A 16,330-nucleotide genomic window follows, 5' to 3' on the forward strand; every position below is an offset into this window, starting at 1 on the left:
AATTTAAAGAACCAAGAATCACACCTAGATCATTTGATACTTTAAAACACACTATTGTTATAGTTTGTCAAACATATAATTGACCCAGGCATGGATGCATCCACTTTTCAATTCATCATCAATACAGGAGACCAGGTCTCAATGTAAAACCCTTAACAGTGACCTAGTAGCTATTTGAAGTGGGTTTGACAGTACATCAGAGGTACTCTTCAGACATATTGTTCAAGCTATAAAATAACAGTGTTGTAAGCTGTAGTTATACACAGTCAGAACTCACAGTTGAGCCAACTTCTTCTTTTAGAGATGCAGAGGATTTGACCCATTGGTTAAGGTCAGATTTTAGATAGCGGTTGTAATCCAGGTTGCTGATGCAAAGATGGTCCTCCCAAATGGAGAACCAACAGTGACGAAGACAACACTGAGGAGTAGCGGCAACTCAGAGCCTGGAGAATTGCCTGCGGAAAAAAAAAAAACGGTTTACAATGGACTCTTTTATACCTTCACTCACAAACAACACCACTGAATAACATAATGTTTAAAACTTCATGTGACTTAGAGATGAATCCTCTTAAGTAGCCTCTTTCCGATTACTATAACATTGGCCCATTGACCTTTAAAACAAATGTAACCTCCTCTGGTGCAAATCTATTCTGGAACTCTATTCCTCCTCTTATGCCATTTATAGCCTCTTTGTGGCATCCTTTCATATACAACTTTCAGCATGCACATTAATGGATCTCTTTTCATTGACTCTTCTGGAGCTAAGACAACAGCCAAAGCCTCAGATCTCCTCTGAGATGTTTTGGGTAGACCCAAATATACACGTGCCTTGGGATTCACATGTTATGTTAATGGGTCTTGTACTGCACACTGTCGCCACTTGTGTGGTCTCTTGGCTCTCTGGCAGATCTGCAGTGGGAGGGGTTAGGAGTTTGGTAGTGGGGTTGAGAGGGAGAAGAGCAAGAGACTTTGATGTGCGGTAGAGGTATGGTTGTGTTTAGTTCAGAGTTTAAGAGTGAGTATGCAAAATGGTGAGTTTTTAGTATGGTTAGTTAGTACCAATACATTTCCTCAATACATTTCCTACCTCAACCATCAATGTATGTGTTACCAGTGTTCCCAGTAATCCATCTAAGTGTCGTACATTTCCTATCCCCCACAATCCATCCAAGTATAACACATTAATGTTCCTAACAATCCATCTAAGTGTGGTACATTTCCTTCCTCCAGCAATCCATCTAAGTGTGGCACATTAATGACATTTGTATGTCTCCTCCATATACTTGAGCATAGTGTGTCTCCTTGTGGACTACCTTATTCTCTATGACTACTGCAACAGATCCCATCACCACATACCGTAGATTTATTTGCCCAGGCCACCATCTTTGGCTGATTCAGACTGTGGCTCTGTGATTTCATGTAAGTGCCTGATCGTCAATGAAAATAGACCTGTAAGGAGGCAGCATAGCTGCAGCGGTCTTGGACTTTCATTTTTCCAGCAAAAGGATTCTGATATTTGTACACCTGGTTAGCTTCCAGCAGAGACACTGGCTACTGTTCAGCATTCTGTTTCCATGTGGGCTTTGTGCTACACTATACTGTTTGTCTTCATTAACTTAACCATTCATTATGCAGTGCATATTTGAATGCTAAGGTGCAAAATAAGCCAAAGCCTGGGTAGCCTACAGAAGGTGGCACAGAGGCTTGCAGAATGTTCTGCTACCTCTTAAAAGTTCAGCCTCCTTCTAGATGACCAATGCTCTTTTCTGTTTATTTATGCAACTCAGCCAATCTGTTTAAAAACAACTTCTACTGATTTCAACCAATATGAATTAAATGGATTTGGTAAGTGTTGAGCTATTTTTTAAATACCAGTCCTAGTGTTCAAAATAGTATTTTCCACTTTAGTGTTGTAAGTAATGGGAGCTACAGTATGAGAGATGTCTTCAGTAAATTAATTCCTGATAAACTTGCATAATCACATTTACTTGGTGGGAGAATTCTGCCAGGTGTCACCCATATTTGGTTTTCAAATAGAGATGGAAGGGAGAGGTGAACTTAACTATATGCTGATACAAGGTTGTTTCTACTGGCCATCAAGCTCATGTTGCACTTATGTTTGCATTCCCTGGTAGATACAGGTGGCAATGACGTGCCCCACTACACTTCAAAGGCACTGCAGAGAAATTCCAACGTGGGATCATCTCTGTATGTTCAAGTCAGCGCAAAATATTTTCTGATTAGGAGATGATACAGAGCATTAAACCGAGGCAAATCATTTCTACACCAATTACCATGTCATGTAAACCGCTGAGGTTTTTGGATAGACCAGTGATGGAGAGGAAGTCTGGGAATAAGAACACTCACAGAAGGCCCCGAAAGGGTAATTGAACTCAAGTAAAAACAAATTCTTCTTCATCACTGAAAATAATCTACTCTAAAGGGTCATCAATAGTACATCCACTTATTTTTCAAAGCATTGTTGGTGCACTGAGGTGTCTAGCAGGACTGATGGAGGAGGGGATTGTAAACCTCCCAAACCTGCCACTGAAAAAGGCTGCTTTTGGAGCCCTCTGTGAAGCCAGCACTAAGGGTGAGCCTGTTGCTGGGTGCTGTTGGTGTATCGCAGGAGACTAGCAGGACTGAGGGAGCTAGGACTTTGAAAACTCCCAAACCTGCCATTGAAAAAGGCTGCTTTTTAAGCCCTCTGCGAAGCCAGCACTAAGGGTGAACCTGTTCCTGGGCATGCACTGCAGGAGACTAGCAGAAGTAAGGGAGCTAGGACCTGGAACCCTCCTAAACCTGCCACTGAAAAAGGATGCTTTGTGAGACCTCTGTGAAGCCCGCACTAAGGGCACGCCTGTTGTTGGGCGTTGTTCGGCAGAATTGGCATAACCTGTGGAGAACCTTGGAGATCTTTGATATCCCCTGCCTCTGCTAGTGAGAAAAAGGGAACAGTGTAATACCCGGAACAGGACAGAAAAAGCCAGAACAGTACCCTAATATATAAAACAGCAGCAAAACTCACGTGAAAATTATGCAAACACACATGAGGAACATTTTGATTGTTTGTTTGTTTGTTTGTTTATTATTTATAATGCGCATCATACCCAGGGGTAACAGGGCGCCGCGGTTACAAGTATATGCGAAGCTTGGTTACACAGGATTATACACAGAATTATAGAGGATGCATACAGGTAAAGAGTTACATACTTACATACTTATTTACAAACATGGTGTGCAGTAGGATAATATACAGACACAGGGGCTATATACAATGTAGAGTCTGTAGGGGGGCTAAATACAGGCTGTAGTCGTCATAACAATGAGCAAGGCGTTAGGGATGCTGGTTGTTGGATTTTAGCCATATAATGGTGTTGGCTCTAAACTTGTGGTATGTTTGGTCTGTTCTAAGGCTAGGAGGCAAGGAATTCCATAATTTGGATGCTTTCACCGGGAAACTGTTACCTCCAATAGTAGACCGTTTGAAGCTGGGTATGACAAGACGATCTTTATTAGCAAATCTTACTGGTCTTGTGGATGTCTGCTTGTGAAATCTCTCAGCAAGGTAAATGGGTGCAGCATTGTTAATGGATTTGTATGTCAGCGAGAGGTTTTTTAGGAGGACTTTGTCATAGGTTGGGAGCCAATTATTCTGTAGGCTGGTCTCAGAAATATGGTTTCTTCTCGAAATGCCCACGGCTGCTCTAAGGGCATTGTTTTGTAGAATTTGGATTCTTTTAATAGTGGCTTTGGGTGATCCTAGGTACAGGGCATTACAGTAGTCTAGGTGTGAGAGGATGAGGGCTCTGGCTAGAGTAATGCAACTGCTTTTCGAAAGGAATGGCTTGCCAGTGCGTATCAGTTTGCACGTGTAGGCAGTGGAGGATGGTAAGGAGTTGACTTGTTTAGTGAGTGAAAGGTGAGAGTCAAGGTAGAAACCAAGTGTTTTTACCTCGTGTTCCACTTTTATAATATTGCCATCAATTGTGAAGGATGAATATTTAGGATCTAGTTTTTTTAAGTTGGTCTGGGTACCCAGGATGAGGAGTTCAGTTTTATCATCATTCAGGCATAGACCGTGTGTTGCCATCCATGCCTGGATGATAATATACACTCTGTTCACCAAGGCCAAATCCTCTTCATAATCCCCAGAAAGCGGGAGGAGGATCTGGGTATCATCTGCATAGTTAGTGTAGGTGATACCGAGATGATCCAAATCATTGAAGAAAGGCTTAGTGAAAATGTTGTAGAGCGTAGGCGAGACACATGATCCCTGGGGCACACCGCAGTTAATGGGTACGGGGTCTGCGGCATCTAGCGGCCCGAAGACCCTCATTGTTCTACCATTTAAGAAGGATCTAATCCAGGTAACGGCTTTATTAGAGAAGTGTGCTGCTGTATTTAGGTGGTTACAGAGGATAGTATGGTCGACTAGATCGAAGGCAGCTGAAAGATCTAGTAGGAGGAGTAGTGCTGATTTCCCACTGTCTTTGAGCTTGTCGATTTGGGTCTTCAGATCGATGAGAGCAGTTTCAGTGCCGTGCTGGGGACGGAAGCCTGATTGTCTAGCTCCTAACAGATGTTTTTAGAAGGAAGGGCACAGTAGTGATGGGTCTATAGTTGGTGGGTGTAGATGGGTCGAGGGTAGGTTTTTTTAATAGTAGGAGTACCCATGATTGTTTGAGGTTGGTGGGAATAATACCCTTAGTGAAGGGCGCATTAATGAGTTTGGTGATGAATGGAGATAAATCACGGCCAGCATCCTTGATAAGCTGTGCAGGGCATAGGTCTCCCTGACAATTCGATGGTTTAAGGGATAGAATAATTCTTTCCACTTCAAGGATAGAGACCTTGGTGAAATTGAATCGCGTGGATTTTTCTCTACTCACCTTATCAGTAGTACTGTGGATGGGGCGGTCATTTAAGCCAAGTCTTTTGCATGAAATTTTGTTTTGTAGGGTGGCTATTTTATTAGTTGGAAATGAGGAAGGTTATTCAATGTGCTGTCATTAACCCATTACAGCCCAACATCTACATTTTAACACGGAAGAGTGCCAGAACGGTACCCTAATATATAAAGCGGCAGCAAAACTCACCTGAAAATAATGCAAACACACATGAAGAACCTTTTGGAAATGCAGAAGGTTGAACAATGTGCTGTCATTAACCCAGTACTGCCCAAAATCTACATTTTATCACAGAAAAGTACCCGGAACAGCCAGAATGGTAGCTTAATATATAAAGCGGCAGCATAACTCACCTGAAAATGATGCAAAGACACACAAAGAACATTTTGGAAATGAGGATGGTTGAACAATGTGCTGTCATTAACCCATTACTGCCCAAAATCTACATTTTAACATGAAAAAGTACCCGGATCGGGCTGGAACGGTACCCTAATATATTAAAAGGCAGCGACACTCAACTGAAAATGATGCAAACAGACATGAAGAACATTTTGAAATGGGAAAGGTGAAACAATGTGGTGTCATTAACCCATTACTGCCCAAAATCTACATTTTAACACAAATGGGTACACGGAAAGGGCCAGAATGGTACCCTAACATATGAAAATGCAGCAAAACTCAACTGAAAATGATGCAAACACACATGAAGAACATTTTGGAAATGGTTGAACAATGTGCTGTCACTAACCCATTACTCACAAACATGGTCTATAGTGATGTGCCTTCCAGTACTTGGATATATGGAGTAGAACTTGGCAGTTAAAGGTATGAGGATATGCTGTATGGTAGAAGCCTGAGCATATGGTGGAAGAAGCTGGGCATTTGATACCAAAACTGGCAAATGATGTTAAAGTTATGGGGTCTCGAACCACGCACTGTTGCCACTTGTGTGTTCTCTTGGCACACTAGAAGATCTGCAATGTAAGGAGTGTTGGGGCGGGGGTTGTTAGTGGGATTGAGAGGGAAAAGAGCATGAGAGTTTTGATGTACTGTTGGCAGCTTCAGTTTAGAGAAACCAGTCACTGAGCGTTGGTGCATTTTCAGTTGGTAGCCGTCATGTGGTGTTGAGGTATGATTGTGCATGGTTTGGTATCATGCTAGGTTGTGTGCTGTGAGGTGCATGCGGGTTGTGGTGCGGTAGAGGTATGGTTGTGTCCAGTTCAGAGATTGGAGGTGAGTATGCAGAATCTGATAGTTTTTAGTACGGTTAGTTAGAAGACATACATGTCTAACTAACACAGTTAGGCTAAATGCAAAATATGGAATGCAGATATTAGGTAACAAGAGTGGTGGAGTTTTACTGCAGTACGGTAATGGCTGTACTCCCTGCCCACACAACTCTTACCATTTCAGTCACTGTAGTGGTCTACATCGGGCATCCGTGGGCTAACAGGGCCAAAAAGGGAGTGGTCCTTAGCCTATGGCTGTTTGGGCAAGGCTGCCCCGGGGCTCTTCAGAATGAGGGACATGTGAGTCACTCACGGCAACAATTCAGGGATTGCAGGCGGACCAGGGTGTGCAGGAGGAAGGTCAGGGAGTGACTGGGAAAGGACCAAACAAGCGAACAAACACAAAGATGAAATGAAAGTGGAGGGAGAGGGGACCGGAAGCGGGACACAAGAGCAGGGGCACTCACAAGCAGTGTCTGGTAGGGCTGCGCAAGTGCAATCAAGTGGATGAGGGGAGCACCGGCAAAGGAGAATACTCTCCGCTCCTCGCTACCTGTTGGGACAAGTGACTTGCTCAGGATAACATGGCTAGTGCTGTGGATATGCTTATGTTTATATACATTCCCCTGCACAAGTGGAAGGCACAGGCAGAGGAGTGCAATGTTGTGTGACAAGACCATAAGATGGGACAAGAGATCTGAGTTTTCTGCATTGGGTATTACTGCAATGAATACCCACATTCAGCAATGGCACTAAGTACCCCCAGTGTAATAAATCTGCAAAGGCGAGAGACATTACTACTTGTATATTAGCATACATTTTATAACATTTAACCAAATATAAATAAATTAATTAACATTGTAAATATGATAACAATAAGACATTCATGGATAAGCTCTCTTTCACAATATAAGCCATCCCCTTCTTCAAGCTCTTGACCATGCCAGCTGAGTTCCTTGGGAAATCATCTCACTTGTAGGTTGTCAGTAAATCCTGCCTTCTATTCCTCTGTCTAGCACACAAGACATGCTGATTGTGTTGCCTAACCCAGATGCATCTGGCAAATGTTGTGCTAACAAGTCACATAAAACATAACATAACATGTCTTTCAAAGGTTGTCCATAAACTTTGATGTTTGAAGAGATGTATTATGTTTTTTCAAATACATAGTGCTTCCCTAAATGCACTTCGGACATTTGTACAGACCACAACGGAAATGAGCTAGGTCAAGGAAAGACAAATGATACCAGCCCTGGCACAGTCCCTGGCAGAGTATCATTTTTGATTTTGTTTTTTTTTTTACAGAGTTTACCCATGAAACAGAGGGGCCAGGTTGCTGTGTAAAAGTCATCTAATGCTGTAGATAAGTATTCAACAGTGGATGTTGCCCCTTTTGGAGGATTCCTTGAAAACTGTGTATTAATATCTTTCTTAATATTCTGCTTCATCTCTGCCTTTGCTCTGCAATATTTTTGTTTCTTCAACTGTGATTTTGGGAGAAATGATTTTCACATAGCTGTCCACTGCCGTTCAGCAGTCATGTCTGCAGGGAATGGTACAAGTGACCCACTACACAATATATGTGGAAATATATGTGCAAATAAGCAGATAAATAGTCCACAGCTGGATGCATCATGCTGAGCTGGTACATCATGAGGAGCATGGATTTTCCACTTGGACTCGTCAATGTTGGATGCCATCTGCACGTCTGTGAATGTTTGCAGCATGTTTATGTACTTTGTGTAGAGGGTTTGATTGGAGTCTAAATATAGAATAATATTACACTTCATGAACACCAGCATGAGTGCCCAGTGAGTATTTTGCACATGTGTGGGGATGTTCCAGATGTCCTTTGCCATAATATCTGATTTGATGCCAAACGCGTGAACACTTGAAGATTATCTACGTAAGTCAATGGAATTAATTATGAATGGACTGAAAACACTCACATGTACATGACATTCAGTGACCTGCTTTAGAGAAGCTCTAGTAAGCAAGAAACCTTCAATGACTGTGTCAACCAGCCAGTTATCACCCAAGAGAGACTTGTATATATACTCTAGATCCCACCATCCGCACAAACTATAGGCCAATTACCACTGTCCCTTTTTTACTGAAGATACTGGACAGGGTAGCCTATATACAAATCCAGGAATATCTTGAGACTAACCACCTCTTAGGGACGCGACAATCCGGATTTAGACCCCTACATGGAACCAAAACGGCATTAATTGACTTAAAAGCTCAGAATGACACATTTAAGGACGATGGGAGAATGGCCCTGCTACTACTCTTAGACCTATCATCGACCTTCGATCTGGTTGACCATAAAGTTCTATGCAATCACCTCGCCTCAGCAGCCCATTTCTCTCAGAATGCCATTACTTGGATATAATAGTTCCTTAACAACAGGACAATGCAAGTCTTCTCTCCATCAGCAGCAGCAGACCCTATTCCCATTACTTGCGGAGTCCCTCAAGGCTCCTGTGTATCACCTGCTATGTTCAACATTTTCACAAAGCCGTTATTTGATGATTTGGGCCATCTGGGTGTCACTTACACTAACTATGCAGATGACACCCAGATCCTCCTTCCGTTGACGAGCATTTATGATGATGATGCATTACTAGTAAATAAAATGTATCTAATCATTCAGGCATGGATGGCCACTCATGGCCTGTGCCTGAATGACGATAAAACTGAGCTTCTGATTGTGGGTTTGTCAGCCAACTTGAAGAAACTAAATACAGCCTACGCCTCCTTCAACATAGACGGAAACAAAATCCCAGTGGCTAAAGAGGTAAAAACTCTAGGTTTCTACCTCAACGCTACATTAAATCTGCATAAACAAGTGCCACAGCCTCGGCTACTGCCTATACGGGGAAACTGATCAGGGCAAGCAAACCGCTATTGGAACAGGCTTTACCTGGGAACAAGCAAATATGTTATCAATAAATTATAAACCTTGCAAAATAACGCCTTGAGATCTGGTATAAGTATCTCAAGAAGAGCTCACATTTCTGGAACAAGAACACAGCATAAATGGCTGTCGATCAATGATAAGATCCAACTTAAAAATATGTCCCTCACGCATAAATTTCTTCACTATGCAGCTCCTCCCTATTTAACAGAAAAGTTTAACCTCAGATCCTCAACTAGAGTCACCAGGTACTCCAACACCCTCAGCCTGCTATTCCCGAGATAATAAAAATTACAAAAATCAGGGGGGAGCAGCTTCCCAGTCATGGCTGCACAGCTATGGAACTCACTCCCCCCTCCTTGAAAACCACCAACTCATTCACAAGCTTCAGAAGTAAGTCTATCAAATGGCTAGTTGAGAAGCAATAACATTATGCCTTACCTCATTACCTCAGATCCCCTTGCTGACCCATATTGTATTGAACTTACCTGTCACCCTTATGATGTGATTGTGTATATGTGTTATTGACATCTGTTATATGTGTAATTCTGTATGCCATGACCCTGCATACCTGTAACACGTGCAAATGCCAAATGAGCCCAGATACCTCCGGGTTAAGGTGCGCTATAGAAATAATTAAAAACAAAAAAAAACTTTAAGCTTGAGGTTACAGAAATTTGCAAATAGGGTGTACAATTGATACAGTTAGAATATACATACGATTACATAAGACATATACAAGTTGATACATTTACATGAAGCAGTTGGTATGAACAAAGATGCAAGTATGGTGGTGAGAAGCAAGAGTAAGAGCATAATCAGCATACAGTGGCAAAGGGTTACAAAGCCACGGTCATGTGTCAGCAGACGAGCAAAGGAGTCGGTTTTTTTCTAAGCCAATTTAAGGTATTACGTCTAAAGTTGTGGAAGGATTGGTCCAATGAGGGAGTGCGTTCCAGGTCTGTGCTGCCATAACCGAGAAGTTACTTCCTCCAGCTTTTTAAAATTTGAATCTGGGATCCACCAGACAAAAATAATTGACTGTTCTGGTAGAACGGGATGTAGATTCTTTGACTATTCTCTCCACAAGGTAAAGTTGTGCAGCATTGTTGAGGCATGTGTGCGATAAAGAGGCCGTCTTGAGCAGAATTGTGTTGTTGATGGACAGCCATTTGTTTTGTCTCCTCAAGTGATGTACTCTCTGTTTGGTATGCCAAGTGCGGTTCTGACAGCATTGTTTTGGAGAATTTGGATTTTATTAACAATGTACTTACTCAAACCCAAGTACAAGGCATTGCAGTAGACCAACTTCGATAGAATGAGGGCGTTTACTAGGATGATGCAACTTTCTTTAGATAGGAAAGGCTTACAAGCCCTAAATCATTTACAAGTGTAAGCAGTAGCCGACGACATAGCATTAACTTGTTTGCTTAGGGTTAAAGATGTGTCTAGGTAAATACCTAAGGTTTTTAACTTCTTTACAACTTTAATATTATTCCCATCAATGTTAAATGAGGCATATTTGGTGCTAAATTTGTTCAAATTCGCAACGACTCCAAGTATCAGGAGGTCAGTTTTGTCCTCGTTCTGCCACCCATGCCTGAATGATTAGGTACATTTTATTCACTAAAGCCATGTCCTTGTCATAGTCTCCCGAAAGAGGTATGAGGATTTGGGTGACATCTGCATAATTAGTCTAGATGACACCCAGATTGTCCAAGTCGTCAAACAGAGGCTTTGTGAATATGTTGTACATTGTTGGTGAGACGGAAGATCCTTGCGGTACACCACAAGTTATTGGGATAGGGTCTGCAGCAGCTGATTGGGAGAAGACTCTCATTGTCCTATTATTCAAAAAGGATTGGATCCATTCTATGGCGTCCTGGGAAAAGTGGTCCGCTGAGGCAAGGTGTTTACATAGTACTTTATGGTCCACCAGATCAAAGACAGCAGACAGATCAAGGAGAAGTCGCAAGGCTGCTTTCCCTATGTCCTTAAGTTCATCAATCTGAGTCTTTAGATCAATTAGTGCTGTTTCTGTGCCATGTTGTTGCCTAAAGCCTGACTGGCGGACACCTAGGAGGTGATTAGTATTTAGATACTCCTGTATCTAAAGATATTCTACTTAATCTAGTATTTAAGTAGGAAAGGTATAGTTGTAATCAGCCTATACTTAGTAGGAATAGTGGGGTCCAAAGAAAGTTTTTTTAGAAGGGGTAGATCCCATGACTCTTTTAGGTTACTGGGAACAGTGCCTGATGAGGAGGATGCATTAATTAGTTTAGCGATAAATGACGTCAGGTCTCTAGCGGCGTCTTTAATTAACTGAGTCGGGCAACTATCTCCCTGACATCTTGAAGGTTTGAGGGAGGTGATGATTTCTTCTACCTCAAGGATGGAGACTTGGGAGAATCTGAACTGTTGCAGCGGTTTTGTGGAATGAACTGGCATTCTGACATGCCTGTCTAAGTTAGGTAGGTTAGCTTTTTTGTCGGTAATCTTATTCTGTAGTGAGGTAATTTTATTCGTTAGGGCATTCTGGATGTTCGTGTGCCAGAGTTTAACCTTCACACAGTTGTCTGTAGGAAGGATCACTGCTTCCATTTCTCTTAAGATCACAAATAGTTCCTTGGTACTTGAACTATCTTTATTAATCCTCTCATTATAAGTTTCCTGTTTAGTGCATATTATTTCTTTTTTGTATGTGGCAGAGATATTGATCAAGTTTGTTTTGTTTTCCTCAGAGGGTAGGTGTCCCCAGGTGACTTCTGGTTTTCTTTTTTCAGCTCTAAGGGATTTTAATTGTAATGTAAACCAGGTGTTCAAGTGAGCTCTAGGTTTACTTTTACGCATTTTAAGTGGGGTGATTACGTCTAAAGCTTTGGTCATAGTGGCATTGTAGGCTTCTACTAAAGTATCTGGATCAGAGGTGGCCGCCATCGAATTGAGGGAGGGGATAATGTGGGGTAAGATCTTATCCACCGTAATATTCCCTTTATTGCTAGTGAGGAGTAGTGGTGCTATTAGGTTAGCTTTGGTCGTTGGACTGTTAGCTGCTAAGGTACATGATAGCAAGAGGTGATCTGTCCATGGATGGGGGTAATAGATGTAATTGAAGTTTCGCAATTTAGGTCAGCCACCCAATCTAATGTCCTGCCTTTAATATGAGTAGGCTGGGTCACTCTTGGATGCGTCCAAATTCAGTGAGCGCATGGGACACAGCAAGAGCTTGTTGGTCAATGGGATCGTTAAAGCCAAGGTTGAAATACCCCAACAGTAATATTTGGAAAGAATCTTTAGTTTTGTCAGATAGTATCACAGCACCTCGATGCCTTTGGGCTGCAGTGTGCTATACAAATCAAAATAAATAAAATAAATATTATGGAGATATCCTCCTTGAATGTACCAATGGGTCCAGGTGGTCTGTGAAAAGAAGTATATCCAAGCCTTCCAGATGCCTTTAGGTGCCTTTATTACATGTTACATGGAATGAGCTGTGAGGAGACAATACCGGGTCCCACCACCCAGGCTGAAGGTCCCCAACCGACTTTCTCGGAACCTTCATCCGGAACTTCAGCATACACATTTTCCATCAATGACGTGTCAACATTCCATCAACCATCCATACACCTAGACATGATATAACAGTCTGTACACTAGATGGATGGTTAAAGTGCGTGAGTTAGAGATTTGGATGTGAGAAGGTCATAGGATTTAACTGCAGGTGAAGAGGCTATTCTTAGAGCTAGGTTGGATTTAGCAATGAGGGCAATGCCACCACCTCTAGAGTCAGCTCTGTCTGCTCTTAAAATGTTGTAGTTGTCTGGTACTGCTAGTAAAAGTGCAGGGCCTGCGGCTGCATGTAAACAGGACTCAGTTAGAACTAAGAAGTCAAGGTTATCTATTGTGATCAGGTCCGCTATCTCAGGGGCATGTGCTACCAATGATCTGGCATTGATTAGGGCACCCTTAATGTTTGGGGTGTTTGGTGGTTGTCTGACGGTCAGTAGATTTACCCTGATTTACTTTTTTATTGAAGGTATTGTTTAATTTAGGACTCTGAATGGTAAAAATAATGGTCTTGTTTTTTCTAGAGTTTGTTTTGGTATTAGAGATATACCTTTTATTGAAGGGGCACATCTTGTCTAGAGTACTGGTCGGTGGCTCGTAAAGTTGTGGTAGTCTGGCATGAAGTCTGTTATTTCTAGAGGATAAGGAACACAGTCTATTGGAGTTGATTATGGTGGCGTTTGTCATAAGGAGGGCGGGTGAGAGGATGTTAATATCACTGGAGTGATGTACTTAGGGAGGTTTTGTATCAAGATGCAATGTGGGTAGGAATCTCGTAGGATTAATGCCCAGTGATTGCCGGTCAATTTTAAGCGGGGGCAGGAATGGGGTAGGTTTGATCTCCCCGATTGGGAACATTTCGTTCGCCATAGTCAGGGCCTGTTGGCCTATGAGGTTGGTACCTGTAACTGGGGCCTGTTGATGTACGGCTAGTACAGCCAGAGTAGTATTAACAGCAAGTCTGTGGTGGCATACATCGTTCAAATGGAATGCAACAGTGGTGGGCTAAGGTTTCTTCAACGTTGATGTAAATATTTTGAACTAGGACCCTCTGCATTCGTGGATAACCTGGTATTAATTCCCATGGAAGTGGCACAGTTGTTCTGTTTGTTTAGGAGAGCTTGACCGCTGTGGTAAACCCAGATCATACTCGTCTACCAGAAAAGAGGTCAAATGATCTTTCTTGGAAACATTCTCATATGGGTTCAATTGTTTGGTATGTTGATTTTTTTGCATTAATGTCTTCCCGGGTCTCATCAAATTTAGTTTCACTCATCAGAATAGAATCCATTCCGGCTACAGTCTGCAGCTCATCTTTCTGTCTAATTCTTGTCCTTCCAGATTTGCCTTTTCTAACATTAATCCTGAGCTTTTTCAGAGAGTACACTATTCTTTTCTTACTTGAACTTTTACCAATTGACTTCTGTGCAGCCAGAATGTGGTAGCATGTTCGCGGACTGTTGCAAGAGCATGTTTCAACTGGGAATAACTTTACCACATACTTTTTGTTTCGCAATCCGGTAACTATAAAACATCCAGTCTGTGCCTGAAGAAATACTCGGTTTTGCTTAACTATGAAGGCTGTTAGGCCTTGCATTGTATTTGATTTGCGCTCATCAGATTTTAATATTGTTACAAGGTGTACACTTTTCTTTCTGCTTTTCCTCCTTCATGACTTGAAACCCAGAATTCAATGTCTTTCAGTAAGTGGTTCCAACAAACCACATGCTTGCATCTTGGAATAATATTCTCTACAGATTTCACGGTATCCGATCATATTTTCGAATACATATTTTCGAAACAACATTATGTCGAAAACATTTTGCCGAATTTTCTTTTTCCGAATATATTTATTTTTATTTTGTTTGTTTGGTAAGTAAAAAAAAGTGTTAAAAAAAACGTGGGTTTGGGGGGGGAACTCCCCCCCCATTTTAAACATAAATAAAAAATAAAAACATTGAAAACAAAAAAAACGGCAAAATTGCGTCGACATAATGGCATTCGAAAATATGCCATTCGAAAATATCACTATAAACCAGATTTCACAATAGCAGATTCCATGTCTGTTACTATAGTAATGGAACTCTGGTTAATTGGAGGCATACCCTTTGCTACAAAACAAACAAATGTTTCATGAGCAATTGGTGTGCGTTTATCATGAATCAGGCTGAGATTGCAGGATTTTACTCAAAAAATGAACATTGCAAAATTAGTTGAGAGAGGTAAAAATCACCTAATTGAAATGTTGTGTCATATTAAATTAGGGTTCTTGAATTCAACTTCATCACTTCCTCAAAAATATTGATAATGTCTGGAAGAGCCAAAGTTACAATAAGTTTGGGAAACATAGAGTAATGGCATTCAAACCCTTCCAGTGCATATAGAATCTTGTATATATTATATAAATCATCATGACTGATACTACATTTCGGTTTCGCATACTTACGTTTATTTTTTTTTGCTCTGTATTTTTCAGCTCTGTAACTCTCATGTGGGTAGGGGAAGCATTACATTCTGCAATTTTTTTCTGGTAAATTGAAGTTGGACCTAAATCATTATTTTCAGCAATTTCTATCAGCACAGATGGCATTGTTCGAACATGAGCCCTTAAGGGGTATTTTCTCATATTTCAATGAGGTATGCATGGCTCGGGTGTTTTGTCTTCACCTAGATAATGAACAATCACTTTTTCAACACTTCCATCAAGAACTTCATAGCCATATCTGTAAAATGTAACTTGCTCTCCACCAATTAATCTTTGGAAGTATGTCTTCCACACCAGAAAACTGGCCCTTCCTTTTTTAATCCATTTATCCAATCATCTTTCCTATGCTTTTGTCCTTCCTAACTGTATAGGAACACCTGCCATTTGGATTAGTTGCTGGAAGTTTGGAAATATTGCCTTTTACATGCGTTAAAATGTTGAATACTTCTTGTGGTGAAAGCCATATTTGTTTGTTCATATAACCTATACTGCACATTCTACAGGAAAAAGTAAAAATATCAATTAAATTCAAAATGAACATTGTTTGCCTCACACCCTAAGATCATTACAAATACGCAGGCAGTGGGTTTGTTGCTCAAGAATGGATACAGTGATAAGGGATGATGTTGGGGCATAGTGATAAAGGAAGGATGCCTGGAAGGTTCCACATGACACCATCTATGCGCTAACAAATTCAAAGCACATCTTTACATCTTTGAAAAATCCATTGTTTGTTTTATCTTTTTTCTATTTTTTCTTTTTTAATTTTGTATGTGGGGAGACTGACATCTACATTTCTTTTCTTGTTTTTTTACTTATCTCATTCTTTTTTCTATCCACATTTAAAAATAAAACATCTGCTTTGAATTTAAAAAGATATAAAAACATGTTTCTATCTAGACATACCAATGAATGATGAGCTCTGGATATAGGGATAAATAAAGGATGTCTGGGTGTAGTGATAAAAGAAGATGTCTGGAAACAGTGGTGAGGGATGGTTTCTGGATATAGTGATAAAGGAAAGATCTCTGGACTTAGGGGCCTATTCTGATGGCGGTGTAATTGTGCTAATGGTATAATACATGGGTGAATTCCCCATTTCAACTGTACACCTGTTTTGTACGCCTGTTTCCTATCTTTATAATAGTGCCTATTCTGCTAGCGGTGTAATATCCCCATGGGGTTGTTCCACCTCAAGTAGAATAGGGCCCATTAT

General features: G+C 41.2%; 1 protein-coding gene across 1 annotated transcript in view; it reads right to left on the reverse strand.

Moving 5' to 3' along the window:
* The window catches only part of LOC138447628 (uncharacterized), a 1,020,308-nt gene that overhangs the window by 950,823 nt on the left and 53,155 nt on the right, over nt 1-16,330 (reverse strand). The window contains exon 2 of the mRNA XM_069603826.1: nt 278-455. The gene's annotated coding sequence lies outside the window, so the exon portion shown is untranslated. The remainder of the gene's footprint in view (nt 1-277; nt 456-16,330) is intronic.

This window comes from Ambystoma mexicanum, chromosome 3q, assembly GCF_040938575.1.
Source record: "Ambystoma mexicanum isolate Mex_15411 chromosome 3q, UKY_AmexF1_1, whole genome shotgun sequence".
In the NCBI taxonomy this organism is placed as follows: domain Eukaryota; kingdom Metazoa; phylum Chordata; class Amphibia; order Caudata; family Ambystomatidae; genus Ambystoma; species Ambystoma mexicanum.